This window comes from Echinops telfairi, unplaced genomic scaffold, assembly GCF_000313985.2.
Source record: "Echinops telfairi isolate 266 unplaced genomic scaffold, ASM31398v2 ScPeMD7_1713;HRSCAF=2227, whole genome shotgun sequence".
NCBI classification, from domain to species: Eukaryota; Metazoa; Chordata; class Mammalia; order Afrosoricida; family Tenrecidae; genus Echinops; species Echinops telfairi.
The window spans coordinates 62,496-67,709 of record NW_022105611.1 but is presented as its reverse complement, the minus strand read 5'-3'; the positions used below and the strand labels follow the sequence as shown (position 1 = coordinate 67,709).

Sequence of the window (5,214 nt, the reverse complement as noted above, 5' to 3'; positions counted from 1 at the left end):
GCCGGGGCTCCCCGGGAGCCGGTCCGCGAGGAGCCGACGAACCCCGAGAGAGGAGCGAGAAATCCGCCGTGCACACCCGCGGAGGCAAATAATAAGGCAATAATGGCAAATACGGAGCCGTTTCCTTCCGTTCACACCCAGTTCATTGGTATTGATTCAAGATTCAGTCGGATGCTGGGTGATGGGAGACCAGAGAGCAGACCATTGACTCATAGCGATCAGAGAGGACCGAGTAGAATGAATTGCTCCAGTTGTTTCCAAAACGGTAAGCCTTTCCTGGAAGCCTCATCTTTCTCCCGCAGAACAGCCAGTGCGCTCCACCTGCTCCCGGAAGAAAATGAGCAGCCGAGAGCTTTGGCCACTGTGTCACCAGGGGAGGAGGGAGAGAGGCAAGGAGGGAAAGTACTAGTCATTCCCCGAGGACCTAGAGCTGCCATTGATGGATTTATGGATTTCGGAAAGGTTTTAGGAAAATGGGAGGGGCGTCTCTGGGTGGAGCCCTTGGACAGTCAATGGTAACGTTTATGCATCCAAACACCCATCAAGAATGGTTCGCTCCTTCCTTGTAGAAGGCTTGGCACGAGGAAGAGAACATTGGTAAGAACGGATCTGAACACTGTGCTGGAAGTCCCCAGTATACAACGATGAACAAGGGAGGATACCTTCAGAGATCCTAGCCAAGGGGGCGAGCAGAAAGGGGAACAATTCTCGTGCTCAGTCTATGGTACAGTGATAACGCATCCCCAGGATGCTCCGGGGTTTCAAAGCAAGAGTAATTAGCCCTGCAGCGGAAGTGAGGGAGCAGCTCAAGGATCCTCGCTGGTACAAAAAAGTCATGAAATTCCACAAGAAGCCGAACACGTAAGATGGAACTTAGAAGAGGGATTTCAGAAGATAAAGAACTGATGAAAAAGAAGACTCACTGCCATGCAGTCGATGCTGACTCACAGCCACCGCATTAAACAGAGTAGAATGGGTTTTCCAGACCTTTTTTTTGTTTTGTTTTAATAGTTTTATTAGCACTTTATCCACAGGTCATGCAATTCAATAATTCAGTCATCAAAAAGATTTGTACAATAGTCAACATATTCAACTCTAGAACATTTTCTTCCTTGTAGTCATTGTTATTCATGCATTTCTCCCCCTAAACACTCACCAATTCCACAAGACTGTAACTCATTAAGGGAGTAGAAAGTCTGGTCTCTCTCCCTCAGGCTGGTGGTTTTGAACTGCTGACCTTTCAGTTAGTTGCCAAATGCCTAACCACTCCTCCACAAGGGTTCCATAGAAAGAGCTGAAAAGGAGAGAACAATTCAAGGATCGTGGGCACTGGGATCTTGTCTCTGGCTTTGGAGAAATGACCTCACTTCTCTGGAGCAACTGGGTCAGAAATTGTCACCCTGACTGCACATTAGAACAAAACTGAACAAAACCCTGTGGCCTGGGCTCCACTTCAGTTGAATTGAATCAGGCTTTCTGGGGGTGGGTTCTAGTGTTGGTAATTGCTGAAAGCTCCCTGAATGATTTCTGAAATGCAACCAGGGTGGAAAACCACTGCTTTAGATGAAAGGCTTCTTGCGGTCACATTCAATGGTGCTGAGGTTTGAGTTTATCAGATTCTTCGGTGTACAGGAGGAAGGAGGAACATACCACATGTCATTTGAAATCATGATTGTATTTTTCATTCATTCATTGAATGCACATTAAGTGCCTGGAAGATGGCAGGCAAGGCGTCAGTCTGGCTGAGGGGTAGGGAAAAGAATGGGGAGCAGAGACTGGAAAGTAGATTGAAACTGTTTTCAAGGGTCATTAAGAATGAGTATTGAGGAGGTTTGTTTTTGCTGAAAAGATATAATTCAAGATTCTCTCTTGGTGTGAAATATTGGCTCTTCCTTTGCAAACAATCTTGGGCATACATGATAACCCACAGGTATTTGGTAACTGCTTATCAGCCAAGCCCTCTAGAAAACAATGCCCACTAGCGTTTATTTTCCCCAAACCATAGGATCCATTCTTGACACCCCACCTAAGGGAGCTGTATGTGTTTATAGAAGAGTTAACTTTAGAGGGCGGTCCATGCCCGGTGCACTTTCATTTCCTGACAGTCTTGATCTTGAAAATGCCATGTCTTTCTTGAAAAGACCCATGTTTTGTAAGACAGGAAGTGGGTTATTACTGTTGAAGAATTAGGTGGGGACTGTGTTGAATGCTACCGAGTGGAAAGACCACTGCAAATGTTGTTGAAACACTTCCTTTTTTGAGCTGGCTTTTATGGTGCCATATAGTGTCCTGAGACTCCCAAGATAGACTGGTGTGTATTCTCCATGTCATCCTGGGACCACACAGAGATCCCTCCTACTAAGAGGAAGAAGATCCTTGGTGGAAAGTATCTTCCTTCTTTGGACTTCAGTTGTCCAACCTACACCAGGCAGCCTGCCTCTAGAGCCAGAAGCTGTGGTTATTGAGGCCGGCAAGTCGTACAATTCCCATTGGAATATAGTCACCAGAAGGGTAAGTGCCACTGCTTGTTTGCCCTGTGTCCCTTCCACATGATAATGGAAAGGTTAGGGATCTTACAGGATAAGAATTGCTTTGGAGTTCAGCAGACCCAGGAGAAGCCCAGCCCTTCCATTTGCAACTGTACAATCTTTAGGCAAGTTAGTTAACATGTCTTGAGTGCTAGTTTCCTCATTGGTAGAAATGATTTTGCTACCTAGTGGTGCAGTGGTGGGGGTTCGACCCTGATAGGAGGTTCTGACAGTGGGCTGGTTGGATGGTCAACCCTTGATCATGTCAGTTCATTTCACAGTGTCTTCAGGCACTCGGTGAAAAGCAAAACAAAACAAATACACTGTCACTGAGTCGATTTTGACTCATAGCAACCGTATAGGACAGGGTCCTATGGGTTTTGGAGACCAACTCTTTATGAGAATAGAAAGCGTCAGTGGCCATTGAATAAATGTCCTTAGTGTAGTCATCCTTTTGAAAGTCTTGGTCACCAAGACCACACATTTCTCAATGGCAGAGATAATTTCTTCCAGGTCCTATACGCTCGCTCATAGACAGAAGGTGTTTACTAAATATGAAGTGAAGACAGCTTGGTGGAGTGTAAATGAAGGGTTTGATATTTGTGGGTCTCAGTCTCTTCATTGATAAAAATGGCAAGTTTAGGCACTAGACCTCTTGTGTGCTTGTCCTCAGAATATGATCTGCAGGAGAGTTTTAGTTAAGCATAACAAAGCAAACAATTATAAATGAACAGACAAACCAGTTTTCCAAAATTAGCTGGCATTCGTAAGCTGGTTTAGGAGCACCCGCAGTGTAGTGATGCAATGCTTGGCTGTTAACTAAAAGAACAATGGCTCAAATATCCCAGTTGTCTACGGGAGAAAGATGTGGCGGTCTGCTTCCATCACAATTTTAGCCCTGGAAACCTGTGGGACAATTCTACTCTTCCCTATAGGGTTGCCATGATTTGCAATGAACTTAGCAGCAGTAGGTTTGATGGGTTTTTTAAGCCAGTTAGTAAAGCATGCTCTGCTCTTACCATTAGGTAGCTGGGTGGGCTGGCCATCTATCATACAAGGGGGTACTAAAAAACTAAAAACATTTTTTTCAAAGCTATGTATTTAAGTTTTTTTTACAAAAGAACCTTATCACTTTCAAAGTACTCTCCATTACACTTAATATGTTTGTTAAATCTGTGATTCCATCCTTGCAAACATTTTTCAAATTCATCTGTTTGGATAGCTGACAGCACCTCCCTCATTTTTTTCTTCACCTCTTCTATATCATCTAATCCCTGTCCTTTCTTGTCCCTCTGCAGTTGAGAAAACAAAAAGAAGTCACACGGAGGAAGATCAGGTGAGTCAGGTGCATGGGGCAAGAGAGGCATGCTGTTTTTTGCCAAAAATCGGTGCACTGAGATGGCTTTGTGAGCAGGTGCATTGTCATGGTGGCAAAAGCAGTCCCTGTCTGCCACAAATCAGGCCTTATTTGTTGCACACTGTTATGCAATCTTTTCAGAACCTCTAAATATAAAGCTTGATTAACAGTCTGACCTGGGGGAACAAACTCCAAATGCACTACAAGTCAACGTTTTTGTCTGTTCGGGAAGTTGATGGATATCCAGAACGAGGTTTGTTAGCAATCAACATTTCACCTTTTTGAAACAAGAAAATCTCATACACTTGAGTTTTTCCTGTAGTGCTGTCTTTGTAAGCTGTGTTCAACATCACAACAGTTCCTGCAGTATTTTTGCCAAGCAGGAAAAAAAAAAAATCACAGCTGAATGCTGTTCTTTTAAATTGGCCCTCACAAAAAACAAGGTTTGAGCAAAATTGCTCTTATAAAAAAATTCACTGTGACCAGAATGAACCTTCCCAGGCGATGCCACTGGGTGCACTAACTCAGAGCGAGTTGCTCAATGCTCACCTAGTGGGGAAAAATACATACCATGGAAGCTCGCTCCACCCAGCGCAGTTCTGTTTTTCTTTGGGTACCCCCTCGTATATTTGCAGCAATTTGTGAATTACACACACACACACACACACACACACACACACACACACACACACACACAATCTCACTGCCATCAAGCTGTTACTCAGGAATCCAGGTGTCTTAGTGGTTACAGGTTGGGCGGCTACCGCAAGGTCAGCAATTCGAAACCTTCAGCTGTGTTTTTTCCATTTTGTGGGTGTGCCCCCTTGTATGTATGGTTATTAAGTGCTGTCGAGTCGATTCCGGCTCCTAGCGACCCTGTGTACCACAGATGGAACGCTGCTTGCTCCCATGCCATCTTCACCACTGCGGTGATGGGGGAGCCCGTTGTTGCAAGCACGGTGTCAATTCATCTCCCTGACAGTCTTTCTCTTCTTCACCGACCTTCTGTTCTACCAACTATGATGTCTGTTTCCAGGGATTGGTCTCTCCTGATAACAAATGAAAGGACTTGAGCCAAAGTCTCATGTTCCTTGTAAGGAACATTCTGTCTGTACTTCTCCCAAGACAGATCACTTTGTTCTTTCCGCAGTCCACAGTACTTCCAATATTCTTTGCTAACACCACAATTCAAATGCGTTGATTCTTCTTTCACATTCCTTATGCGTTGCCCAATTATCACATGCATAGAGGCCACTGAAAATATGGCTTGTGTCAGAGTCACCGTAGTCTTCTAATGATCTCCGTACTCTTCAACACTTTATTTTATTT

The 5,214-nt window shown here is 44.5% G+C and overlaps 1 pseudogene; it reads left to right on the top strand.

Moving 5' to 3' along the window:
• The first annotated feature begins 35 nt into the window (after positions 1 to 35).
• Positions 36 to 5,214, top strand: part of LOC115870500 — a 14,212-nt pseudogene continuing 9,033 nt past the window's right edge.